Genomic DNA, 13241 nt, shown 5'->3' on the forward strand with positions numbered 1-13241 from the left:
CCCCCCCCCCCCCCCTCCCTCGATCTCGCGGCGAGAGCACGAGCGCGCCGTCCTCCGGCGACGCGCCGCCACGCTCTTCCTTAGGTCGTCCTCCGAGATATCGGTGCCGGACCGGCGGGGCGGGGGCGGGGCGGCGTCGGAGCAAGTGTCTCGGCCGTCGGTCGACGGAGCGGCGACCCGCGAGCACGCTTCGTCGGCGCCCGACGAGGGTGGTGCCGCTGTCGCTCTGCCGCGTGCGCAGGCGTGCGCAGGCGTGCCGAGGTCTCGCGACGGCACTCAGCCCGAACCCCTCCGGGCGCTCGATCGTATGCTCGTGGAGGCGTCGCGCGGCCGCAGTCTTCGCAGCGGCGGCCGCCGCTGCGGTGGATGCGGGCCGGAGAGAAGGCCGCGCGCGCGGCCAGGGGCCAGGGGCTGGCTCTGGCTCGGGCGAGGGCGATCCCGGTTGTCCCTCCGCGGGCGCCTCTGGTCATGACCGCTTGCTCGACGGCTGGGTTGTGCGTGCGCGCGACTCTCTTCATCTATTCTCTGCGGGTCGCACCGAGAGAGAGAGAGATTTTAGCAACACCTATACGGTGGTCCCTTGCTTGCCACACACGCGTGTTGCGAGTCGTCGGCGAGTAGTGTGCGGGGGCGGTGGGTGTGCATCTCTCTAAACCGCTCGCGGCGCTGCTTCCTGTTTTGACGGACTTAGCGTAACACGCCGAATCGAGGTCCAGGTCGGAGATGCCCCAGCACGATCAGCCCAGCACCTCATCAGCCTGCTTCTCTCTGTGGCGAGGACACAGCCCTCCATGGACGGGCTGCGTGTGCGACTCTTCGTGCACCGCCGTACGCGCACCCGGGCCTTAGCGAGGGCGTCGCGCACGGTGCAGCGGGCGTGGCGGCAGCTGGCAGAGCGTCGCGCCGAGAGGGCAGCGGCAGCGGCGAGCGCGAGCGCCGCGGCCGTCGGTCTGCAGTGCGCCGCCCGCAGAGTGGCCGCGCGCCGACTCGCCAGCTTTCGCCGCGCCGTCCTCGCGAACGCTGCCCAGCGCATCGCCGCTGCCGCTGCCGCTGCGCCGGGCCTGCACCCGCAAGACGGGCAGCGGCCGAGCCGTCGAGCGTGCGGTGCAGACGCTGGCGAGCGCGACGCTCCGCGCGGGCTTGCCTCGGCCGAGGAGTTGCCCCGCTGCGCGACTCACCGCCTTTCCTTCCTCGCCGTCCTTGCCGCCGCTCGGCTGCTGCAGCGGGTGTGGCGCGCGCACTCGCCTCTCGAGCGCGCTATGGCCACCTGCAGGAGGCGCCTGCGGCTCGCGCCGCGGCGCGTGCGCCGCGCTCTCGCGCGGGAGGTGGCGCAGCTCCGCAAGCTCGCCCGCGCCGGCGAGCCGCGGCGCGGGGAGCGCGTCAGCGCACGCTGGGATGTCGACCGCGGGCTTCAGCGCCGCGCACTCCACCTGCGCCGCGGGCTGCAGGCGCCTTGCGCTGCGACGCTCGTGCAATGCTTCGCCTGCGGTTTCGAGAGCCGGCTCTCCGGCGCGGGCGGCGCGCCGCTCCACGCGTGGAACGTCAAGGACGTCGTGCCGTCGCACGGCGGGTACCAGGTGCAGCTGCGCGAGCGCTGTGCAGACGGCTCGGACGGCGCCCTCCGCCTGCTGTCGTGGACCAAGTTCTATCGAGACACCTCCTTTCCCACCCAGCTCAAGGAGGAGGCGGCGTCGCTGCGCGACGACCTGGTCCGGCGCAAGCAAGCCGAGGGGCTGCAGCGGCAGCAGCGGCGGCAGCAGACCTTCCAGCGGGGAGCCGCCGCCGCCGCGCCACGGCCGCGCGCCCCGCGACGCCAGAGAGCCGTCGGCCGCGGCGCGGCGGCGGGGCGCGGTGCGCAAGCTGAGGCCGACGCTGCGGCCCTGAGCGGGCACCTCCTCCGGGACGGCGCACCCGACGGCGCACCCGACGGCGGCCAGGCCACCGACGCGGAGGTGGCTCCCGTGCAGCGCCGCGTGGCTTCTTCTTCTGGGCACGCGCTCGCCGAGGAGGCGGCCGCATTGGAGAGGCTGCTCGACCGCCACGCCAACCCGTGCGGCGGCGACGACGACGTCTGCGGTTGGCACTGCTGTGCCATCCGGGCGCGCGCGATCAACCGCGTCGAGGCAGAGCTCTACTCCAACGCCGCTCCGGATGCGGCAGACACGCGGCGGGTAGTGGGCGCTTACAAGAGCGTGATGGATCAGGAGACGCCGGTCCGCGCCTGCGGGTCCTGCGGAATTCGCGATCCAACGCTGTCGTACGCCGAGTATGTCCTCGGCGAGCACTCCACGTCGGCGCTGCTATTCACAGGGGCTCCGGCCGACGCGATGCCGCGGCGCTGGCACCTTCACGATCGCTTGGTGCACCACTCGACCGGAGACCCCGCGCGGCCTGAGCCGCGCCCGCGCGACTCGTCGGCCGAGTTCATTCCGGCCACGTTTCTCTGCCCCGGCTGCCACCGCGCGGCTGAGTCTCCCGAGGGCGACGAGCCGCCGAAGAAGCCGCCGCTCTGCTCACTCGCTGGTGGCGTCGACTTTGGATCCGCCTCGTCCCTCGAGGCGGCGGCGAGCCCGGCCGGCGATGGCGGCGGCGGCGGCGGCGGCGGCGGTGACGGCACTCCTGCGGGGAGCCTGCTGCCGCCGCTGAGCGGCCTCGAGCAGCTGCTGCTCGCCAGGGCGCGCGTCTACGCTGTTTTGATCAAGGTGCGCGTGCCCGACGGCATGCGCGACGACGCGAGGCGGCGGCGGCTGAAGGCTGCCGTCATCACGTTCCCGCACGATGCGGCTGAGGTGGCGGAAGGCGCCTTTGGCGACGAGCAGGACATCGCGCGCTTCTTGCACGGCGTGGAGGTCGCCTTCGTCGGGCCGAGCGGCACGGTGCGCGATCTGGAGCACAGGGCATTGCAGCGGGTCGTCGGCGAGGCGCTGCGGCCGCACGTCATCTACAACTACCTCAGTGTCCGCCGAGCGGTCAAGAGGCTGCCGCGGCGGACTCACTTTCGACCTCAGCAGACGCGGCGCTCGGATGAGGGTGAGTCCGGTCCGGCTTCCGGTCCGGCTATGGTCGAGCCCCCGGCTTCCACGCCGCGCCGCGACCAGTACGCCGAGTGGGCCGATATCTGCGGCGCGGCCCCGGTCGCGCTGCGGGACGCAGCCGGAGCCGCCTGGAGCGCGCCGCTGCAGGCCGCCTTCGCCTCGTTTTGCGAAGGCGGCGCCGACGCCGTCGCCCGCCGTCCTGTCTCGTCCACTCCGCAGTCGCCACCAGGCGGGCCGGTCCCGCCAGACTTGCCCGAGGCGCCAAGCCTCGAGCGCATTCGGGGCGTGGTCGACGACGTGCAGCGGCGCCTTCTCCGACGTGTCGTGCGCATTGCTGACACGTCGGTCGAACGGCACGCGGAGGCGAGCGACGTCGCCGGTGTGCGCGCTCGCGCCTCCTCCGAGCCGGGAGGCGAGATCGACCGAGACGGGCGCCCCGAGGGCGGCGGCGGCGACGCCGGCGAGGAGGGGGGGGCGGAGATCGGCTTCGACCTCGACGTGGCGCACGTCTCGGTCTTTGACGAGGCCGCGCGCGCCGACGACCAGCTCAAGGACTCGCTCGCCGAGGTGGCCAAGGCGGTCGGGCTCGAGCAGAGTCGCGGGCAGTGCGGCGAGGACGGCGACGGCGGTGAGGACGGCGACGACGGCGGGGCGGCCGCCGACGGCGTGGCGAGCCGGCCAGGCTCGCCGCCCGCCGCTCTGCTCGGCGCCGGCGACGTCGAGATGGAGGAGGCGGGGAGCTGCCCGGACGCGATGGCTGTCGATGGCGACGGGGGCAGCGGGAGCGACAAGGTGCTGCCGTCGAGCGGCGGTGGTGGCGGCGGCGGCGGACGTGGTGGGCGAGCTTTCGGCGTCGACCTCACCAACACGCGGGGGCCTGTGTCGCCCGGCGACGGTTGCGTCCGCGTGCAGTATCAAGCAGACAGCCTCTCCCAGAGCTCGGATTCGCTCTTTCCGTCCGAGGACGACTTTGGACAAACTCCCGTGCAGCGGCTTGGCCGCCGCTCCGGCGACGCCGGCGATCGCATGGACCGTGCCGTCTACATGTCCGACGACTGGGGCGACGAGTCCATTCGGTTGAGCTGCCGCGAGCCGGCCAGCGCAGCCGACAGCGGAGACGAGTGTGGTGATGCCGTCACGGTCCATGCGAGATCAGTTGTCGGCGCGGTCGTCGTGCTACGCAACCTCTACCCGCGCTGGTCCGTCGGTCTTCTCAAGTCGCGACTGAAGGAGGAGCTGCGTTCTCGGCCTGACGGCCCTCGTCTGCTCGGCCATGCAGGCTCCGAGTTGCCCCACGACTTCGACCTGCGGCTGCGGCTTTACACGCCCGGGACGGACGGAGTCGATCTCGACGACACCCGTGCAATAGGCTTCTACCCTCTCACAGCGGGAGAGCTGTTTTTCACGTCGATCGCCGGCGGCGGCTCAGGCGGCGGCGGCTCTGACGGCGACAGCCAGGCGTCGCCTTCGGACAGCGACTCCTCGCTTTGGGAAGACGTGGTCATGCCCTCGCCCCATGCGCCCGACCCGGAGGCGGTGCAGGCGCACCGCAATGGTGGCCGCCAGCGGGATCCCCCCGCCTCCGCTTTTGCGGGCGGACGGCAGGCCCCTCCATGCCCCAATGCACCCGGAGGCGGTGGCGCGGCCGGTGCCGCAACTGGTGCCGCCGGCGGTGGCGGCCGTCGCGCGGTGCGGTCCCGGGTCAACGGGTCGGCATACAACGAGTTCGTGAACAACGACTACCTCGTGCACGACTCCTTTTGGCAGCACTTTCTGCTCGAAACGCACGCCCTGCCCGAGGCGACGGTCGGCACGAGAGAGGCTCGACACATGCTCTTGCATTTCGACGCTCGCTTCGCACACGACCCGCACTTCCTCTTCGTGCTCGCCAACCAGCGGCAGCGCCACGCGGTGGCGCAAGGTGTCGCGGCGCGCGTTAAAACTAGCGGAGACTCCTTCGACTCCTTTGCCGCGCTCGTCGGCGACGCCGACTTCATGCGACTCCTCCTCGAGGCGCAGCAGGATCCGAAGAGCGAGGCGGCCGAGGCAGTGTTCAAGAGGGTGCTTCCGATGCTAAACCTTTGCGGTCGGCGCGTCCCTTGGGGCACTTTGGAGAAGGCGGCCGTCATTACCGAGCTTTACGGCATGATGCGGCTCTACGGCGCCGCCACAATCTTCCTCTCCGTGTCCCCCGACGACGTGCACGTGCCGCGTTCGATCCGCCTCTCCTTCGCTTCGGTGGACAACGCCTCGTTCCCGGCGACCGATGAGGGGCTCGCAGCGCACTTACGCGGGGAGGAGATCGGCGAGGAGAGGCGGGCCGCCCTCTCGGCGCGCACTGGCGGCACCCTCGGCTCCGTCGAGGTGCCGCTCCCGCGCGAGCTGGAGGCGAGGCTGCAGGCGCTGGCCGCCTCCAACCCCGTCGCAACAGCTTCGGAGTTCAACATGATTGCGCGAAGCGTTCTGACCCATTTGGTCGGGCTCCCCCCCGACGGCGAGCGGCGGCGCACTAGCGACATTGCGCACCGGCCCCGAGGGATCTTTGGCAAGTGCGCCGCTTGGTCGTTTGTCACCGAGACCAACGGGCGCGACTCGGAGCACCTGCACGCAATGGTCCACGGCGGCGCCCATCCCGAGATGCTGGCCACGGCCGTCGGGAGGTGGCAGCTGCAGGAGGCGGCGTGCGCCGCACTCGACGCTCAGCTCACCGCCGAGCTGCCCCTGGCTGATCACGCGGTCGACGTGGCGCGCCGCGTGCTTTCGCTTCCGAAGCGCCGGTCGACGTACTTGCCCGTCCCCGACGCCAACGACGAGGGGTTTGTCGAGTGCATGCGGGAGCTTACCCTTTGCTGCCTCGAGGGCACGCACGTCCACAACCACCCGAAGCACGATCCATCGTGCAAGAAGTCCAAGCAGGGCTGCATAGGCTGCCGCTTTTGCGTGCCGCGTCCCCACCCCGTCAGTGCCACCCGGGCGCTCGAGCTGGTCGCCAAGAGGGCGAGGCAGCTACCGCCGGGGATCAACGTCATCACCGACTGGCGCTGCCTCAACCCGGCGTGCGAGTGCGGCGAGTCGCTCGACGCGAAGCGTGACCTGCACCTGGCCGCCGTGTGCCACCCCTGCGAGGCGACGCAGACGCGGCGCCCGCGCTCGGCCGCCGTCTGGGAGCTGCAGCGGAGGCATGCGGACCAGGGGGAGGGCGCGGACGACGCGTCGCTGCACGCGCTGAGGAAGCACGTCGAGGAGGGGCGCCAGCGCGCAGACTACTTTGAGGACACCTTTAGCAGCGCCTCCGACCTCGCCAGCTTGGTGCAAAGTGTGCGTGGGTCGGACGGGTGGCGCCGCGTGCTTGGGCGCGGCGCGAGGTGCATCGTCGACCCCGCCGTGCTCGACGCGGCGCTCGACAGGCTGCTGGAAGACGCCGCGGACGGCAACGCCGAGAGGCACACGGCCGCGCACGGGCGCCTCATGACGCTCGTCAGAGCGTGGTGCCACCTCGGCTGCCGCAACGGCGTTGTGATCGAGGCCAGCGGCACGCTCTCTGCCTGCGTCGGCTCCAACGCGCCGCCGCTCAGCCTCGGCGGCGGCGAGAACGCCAAGTCGGCGGGATGCTACAGCTGCAAGTACTCGGCGAAGTCCGACCTTGACCTGCGTGAGTCGCTTTCTGTACTGGCAGACGCAAAGCGGAACATCGACACCTGGCCGTCGATCGCGGAGGACTCGGGCACGACGCGCCGCACGGGCATGCACTTTGCCCAGCGCGCGCTCAACGCCTGCTCGTCCGAGCTGGCAATAACTTGCGCGGCGAGCATGCTGCTCGGCCACAGCATGACCTATTCGTCCGAGTGCACCGCTTACCTCTATGCGTGGGACGCTCTAAAGATGCGGCGCGTCGCGCTGGCCGGCGGCTACTCGCTCAACGACCCGCGCGTCGACGGCCAGGACGACGACGAGGAGGGCGAGTCCGACGGCTACGGCAGCGACGTTGAGCTGCGCGAGCAGGCGCTCGAGGCGGCGCGCGAGGAGGCGGCGGCCCGCGCGGCGGACGAGGACGCCGGAGGCGGAGCGGGCCGCGGCAGCGCGGCCGACGGCGGCGAGGGGGCGGCTGGCGACGAGGAGGAGGACGACGGAGGCGGCGGCGGCGCGGACCACGCTAGCCTGCAGATGGGCGGCGCCAAGGCTGGCGGCGAGGAGCTGTTTGACCACGACCCGCAGGCGGGCGACGGGCCCCAGTATCGCGGTGGCGCCGCCACCGTCTACAAGATAAACGGTGTGCCGACCCCGGTGTCGCGCGCCGAGCAGTACGCGGTGCGGGGGCGCGACTTGCGGGCGTTCAACTTTTGGGAGTGGGAGCGCGCGTTCGCGACCCGGCGCAAGCAGCGCGACGCCGCACCTCGTCAGCCGGCCGTCGGCGCAGGCCGGCCGCAGAATCTGCGGCGTTGCTTTGCGGGCGGCAGGCTGGCGACGACCCACGAGCAGGTGGAGCGTCAGAAGGTGCCGGTGCCGCTGCTGGCTGGCGCCTCCCCGCCGGGCGCGCCCAGACCGCTCGCCGACGGCGAGGCGCCGACGGCGGCGTGGCTGAGGCGCGCACGAGACCACGCCCGCTATATGCTGGCGGTCTTCAAGCCGTGGGCCGCCGGCGGGGCCGGGGCCGGCGCCGAGTACGACTCGGAGTGGGACGAGTGGTTGGACTTCCTTCACGAGCTTCGCTGCGACGCCGACCGCGGCTGCGATGCGCTCGACGGCGTCGGCGAGGCCGCGCCGGCGCCCGCGCTGCTGCATCGGCGTCTGATCGCGCGCTCGCGCCTCAGTGCAATCGATGGCGTCCTTAACGCACTCAAGGGCGACGCTACCGTGGCGACCATGTCGTCCAAGTGGCGCGGGCGGTGCCGCCGGCTGTGGACGAATGAGGAGCGGGCGGCGCATGCTGCCGGTGCGCAGCCCGGCGGCGCGGACGGCGACGGTGGGGCGGCGCGCCAGCTGGCCGACATGGCGGCGGCGGCGGTCCGCCCGGTGTGCAACCGGCGCCTGAAGATGGCGTCCAACGCCGAGCGCTGGCTCGATGGGGCGCTCGCTGACGTGGCGCGCCTCGCGCCCCGCGACACACTCGACGGCGAGAGCCTCGCCGCGGTGCACCCGCGGGCTGTGGCCGGCGCGACGATGCTCGTGCCCGGCGGCATCCCGCGGGTGCAGCGCGCCGGCACCCTCTCCCGCGTGCCGCTGCGGCGCGTCGCCTCCACCGCCGCCAACGCCGCCGCCAACGCCGCCGCCGCCGCCGCCGTCGCCGCCGCCGCCGCCGCACCGGCCGGGCACGAGCGCGCCGCGGCGGCGGCGGCGACCAGGGCGGCGGCGGAGGCGGCGGCGGAGGCGGGAGCCGCCGCGGCGGACGCCGAGTGGCCGCCGCCGGAGCTCGCGCCCCGCCCGGTGGAGCTCGATGCAGGCTTTGTGGCGCTCAGCGCGGGCTGGCAGGCGCGAAAGGCCGCGGCGGCGTCCTCGGGGCGCGCGTTCGACGAGCGGCCTCCCCTCAACCGCGAGCAGCGGAGCGCTGTGCTCGCGGTGCTTGACGCGCAGCGGTGCCGGCTCCTCGGCGCATCGCGGCGCCTGTCCGACGACGACGAGGCGGCCCTGATGAAGGAGCGCCACGTCTCGCCGTACAACGTGCTGCACGGGCCCGCGGGCACCGGCAAGTCGCTCGCCGTGTCATACCTGGAGATGCTCATGGCGCGGTACGGGCTCGGCACGTTGGCAGTCGCGGCGTACACCGGCGTGGCTGCGGCGCCTCACCGTGCGCCCACGGTGTGCACGCTCCTCGGCTTCGGCTTCGACGGCGAGACGCTTTCCGACAAGCCCCTCTCGGCGACGGCGCTGATCAAGGCGAGGGAAAGGCTGCGGGAGTACGTTGGCAACCTGTCGTCGTGGTCGTTGCTCGTGATCGACGAGATCTCGTTCATCGGCGCGCAGGGCCTCGACATGATCGACCGCCGGCTGCGCAAGCTGCTCGAGGGCGTCCCTGGCCCCGACGGCAGGACCGATCACCGCGCGCGGCCCTTTGGCGGCCTCCACATCCTCGCCCCCGGCGACTTTTGGCAGCTGCCGCCGCCGGGCGGCACCGAGCTGTACGCCGGGCTTGTGGCGGCGGACGCGCCGCTCCCGGGCAACGACGAGGGCACGGACAAGTCCCCGTTCAAGCAGGCCAAGATCGACTCTGGCGTCAAGCTGTTTCGCCGCTTCCGCCGGCTCAGCCTGAGCCGGCTAATGCGCGCGGCGGAGGACGCGCCGTTTCGGGAGGCGCTGCGGCAGTGCCGCGCCGTCGGGCGCGGCGCGCAGCCCATCGCGCGGTGGCTGATCGACCGCCTCCGCCCACTGTCCGCGGCCGACATGCGCCCCGTGCCCGGCTGCCCCGCGTGCGCCCAGCGGGCGAGTGGGTGCTGCGCGGCGTGCGGCCGCCGCGCCGGCTGGGCGTTCGCCCCGATCGCGGTGCTCTCGCAGCGAGAGCGCGACCACCTGAACCTGGCGCAGGCGCGCGCCTTCGCCAAGGCGCACGCTCTTCCGCTGTACAAGTGGCGCTTGCCGCTTCCGCCGCGCGTGGCGGCGGGGCTCGACCAGGAGGCGCTCGAGCCGCTGTACCGCAGCGAGCCGGGCATGTGGGGCTACTTTGTTCGGGGCGCGCCGGCGATGCTCACCGACAACATCTCGCCGTCCAAGGACACAGCAAACGGCTCGGACGTGGTGCTGCACTCGCTCGTCTTCCGCAGCGGCGCCGCCCCCACCGAGGTGGACGCCGCCGAGCAGGCTGGCGGCTATGCCGAGGTCGAGCTCGAGGCGGCGCCGTTCGCCGTCAACGTGGTTGGGCTCACGCTCGAGGCCGAGGGCGAGGAGGCCCGCAGGGCGGCGCGTGCGACGGCCGCGACCCCCGCTTACCCGTGGGCCGACGGCGAGACGCTCGCCGAGGGGCACTACATCGTCCCGCTCCTCACCTCGACGCGTTCGTACTGCCACAAGATGACAAGCATCGCAGCGGCGATGCGCGGCCGAGAGACGCTGCCGCTCCAGCGCCACGGCTTCCGGCTGGCCTTTGCCCTCACCGACTTCAAAACGCAGGGGAAGACCATGGACAGGATCGTCCTGAGCCTCGGCCATCGGCCTTTCCCGCCGCACTTGCGACTGCGCAACTTTTACGTGATGCTTTCGCGGGTGCGGACGCTCGACGGCGTCCGCCTGCTCCGCCCGCTCTCGGATGCGGACAAGGCGGCGCTGCTCGAGCTGGCGCACAGCCCTTCGCTGGGCGTGTGGGACGCCGGGTACGACGAGCACGGCTTCTGGTCCGTCGAGGCTGCCCGCGCGGCGCGCGACGCGGCGGCGGCGCCTGCGCTGGACGCCGCCGACGGCGGCGCGGGGGCGGCGCGGGGGCGGCAGGCGCGGGGGCAGCAGGCGCGGGGGCAGCAGGCGCGGCGCGCCGAGGTCGCGAGCGCGGCGCAGGCCGCGCCGCGGCGGAGCGAGGGAGCCGCGGCGCGGCGACCGCCGGCGCCGGCGCGGCCGGCGCCGGCGCAAGGGGCGCCGGCGCGAGGGCGCAAGAGGCCCGCGGCGACCGGCGGCCGGCCGGCCAGCGGCAGCCGGCCCAGCGGGTCGCGGCCCTCCGCCCCCGCGGCGTCGTATGAGGGCGAGCACCTCGAGTACCTACGGCGGCAGGGTGCGCCGTGGGGCGATCCGCCCGTCGCGGGCGCCGCCGCGCCGCCGGGAGGGCCGAGGCGGCGAGCGAGGATCGTCGACTTTTGGCCGGGGGGCGCTCTCGACACCCGCCGGCTGAGGCTGTGGCTCGAGGGGCTCGGCTTTGAGGTGGCGGTGACAGCGCGCGCCCCGCCCTCCTTCGGCAACCACGGTCACCAGCTCCACTCTTCGTGTGGCATCGTCGCCGCGTACGCGGCGGCGAGGATGCTGCACGCTGGGGGCGGCTGGCAGGACGTGAACCTCGACCACAGCGTCGCCGAGGGCACCATCGACTTTGCCACAGCGGCCCTGACAAGGCTGCCGACGCGGTGGCGAGCGTCGCGCAATCCCAACCTTACCGTGGACGACTCCGAGATCACCGACACTCTGCTGCCCAACTTTGCCCGGCACTTTGACGCTTCTGGGCGCCTAGCCACGTGCGGCGTGGGGGTGGGCGAGCTCGACCTGTTCCTGCGCCGCCTCCACGACTCGCTCTCCCTGCCCACCGGGGCCGGGGACGGCCCGAACGTGTGGGTGCCGAACTCGCGCCTCACTACGCAGCAGTCGCGTCGGGACCCTGGCCACTGGTTCGTGGTGGCATGGGAGGTGTGTGAGGACTGAAGGTCGAGCCGGTGTGCACCAGACTCCACCACGTCTTCGGAGAGTCTATCTGAGTTGTCGCTCGGGTTGGCGTGGGTACTGACACCCATGAGCGCGCGGGAGCGCGCGGGCGATTTTTATTTAATGAAGTGACTTTAAACCAAGTGTGAGACACACCCAGGTGAGGTCGCTTGTTGGCATGCGCATATTGCCTACGTAGCGTCCGGACGGTCGATTGTACGTCAGCCGATACAGTGTGTCGGAAATGGTACGTGCTCGCTGTCAAAGAATAGTACCTGACAGCAGGTAGGTAGGTGGAAGTGGTGAAGATAAAGAAAAAGACTCGGCGAAGGTGACCCGTGACATCATCGCGAAGTCGCGACCGCTGCTCCGCCGCAGCGTGATATTGTCTTCACAAATCTCCTGCCACCGTTCTGCCCCGTGACACCCCGCCCTGCCGCACACTGCCCCCTCCACGGCAGGCTCTCGACAAACGCCGCTCCTCTAGGCTGGCGGCGGGCACTCTCCAGTGACCGGCGGGCGCCGAACCGCCAAGCTCAAAAGCATCACGACAGCGGGTGGCAGGGTACCACCCTGCGGAGCGGCGCATATTATGAATCGCCGTGGCCGACCCTGCCGATACGGCCGACGACACTGGATGCTCCCGAGCGCGCTTACAGCCCCGGGCGTGGTCCTGGCACAGCCGCGCCGCACCGTCGCTATTCAGCAGCAGAAAGGAGCCAAAAAGGAGGCCGGCAGGACGGTTCGGGCAACGAGACGCAACAAAACGGGTGCGGGGCCGTTCCCTCCACCCACAAGGGTCGCGCCGACGGTCGGGGGACGGCTAACGATTTTTTCCGGATTCGAACACATCGCTCGTCACCTGATTTCGGACTGTGTGCTGGGGGAGATATCGGGAGATACAAACGAATATATCTGGCTAGCTCAGCGTGGAAAACGTACTATGCGCATATCCAAACCGCCCGGGTTTGTCCTGAGCGGCTCATGGAGTCGCGAACGGCGCCTGACGGCGCGAGGCTGTTCTCTGGGGCCAGGGCCAAAGCGAGATGGACCGAAAGTCGAGAAACTATAGTGAGAAAAGTGCTCGGGAGAGGTCGTACGGGGCGGTTCCGCACTCCTCGGCGTGGGTACTGACATCCCTGAGCGCGCGCGGGAGCGCGCGGGCGATTTTATATTTAATGACGCGACTTTAAACCAAGTGACACACACACACACACACTCACACACACACACAGACACACACACACACAGAGAGAGAGAGAGAGAGAGCGAGCGAGAGAGCGAGCGAGCGAGAGAGAGAGCGAGAGTACAGTACAGTGATCAACAGAGACCCCCACCCACACGCCGCGCAGTGTGGGAAGCGACGACGAGACTCACTCCTCGCACTCGCAGCACGGATCCAACGGGAGGAACGAGGGGCCGCCCAGGCAGCCCCCGGGGCACGCGCAGCCGTTACGGTGCGCGTCCTGCCCGCCGCCCGGCATCGGCGCATCCTCCGCCGCCGGGGCCGGCGGCTCGCCCGGGATTGTCGCGTCCGTCATCGGCGCGCCCGGCATCGGCGCGTCCGGCGGCGCGCCCGGCATTGGCGCATCGTCCGCCGCGGACCGCGGCGGCCCATGCGCCCCACAGTAGGGCACGGCCACGCCGGGCGTCGCCCGCAGGAACGCGGCAAAGGAGTCGTGGTCGAACGTGCCCTCCATGATGGCAAGCCGCGTCGCCGCGTGGGGCGGGCGGTCGATGGCGTCGACGACGACGACGCCCCACGCGTGCTTGACGGCGTCAGCCTGCTCGAGCCCGCGCAGCCACTCCGCCGCGTCCTTCGCGGTGCACTCGTTGTACGACGACGTGCGGGCGGCGAGCATGCGCCGCATCGCCAAA

General features: G+C 71.6%; 1 protein-coding gene across 1 annotated transcript in view; it reads left to right on the forward strand.

The window, feature by feature from the left end:
- The window catches only part of EMIHUDRAFT_365960 (hypothetical protein), a 10988-nt gene extending 473 nt beyond the window's left edge, over window positions 1-10515 (forward strand). The window contains exons 2-3 of the mRNA XM_005781469.1: window positions 85-280; window positions 10310-10515. The gene's annotated coding sequence lies outside the window, so the exon portion shown is untranslated. The remainder of the gene's footprint in view (window positions 1-84; window positions 281-10309) is intronic.
- Window positions 10516-13241: the final 2726 nt, after the last annotated feature.

The sequence above is a fragment of the Emiliania huxleyi genome, assembly GCF_000372725.1.
Source record: "Emiliania huxleyi CCMP1516 chromosome Unknown EMIHUscaffold_201, whole genome shotgun sequence".
NCBI lineage: Eukaryota > Haptophyta > Isochrysidales > Noelaerhabdaceae > Emiliania > Emiliania huxleyi.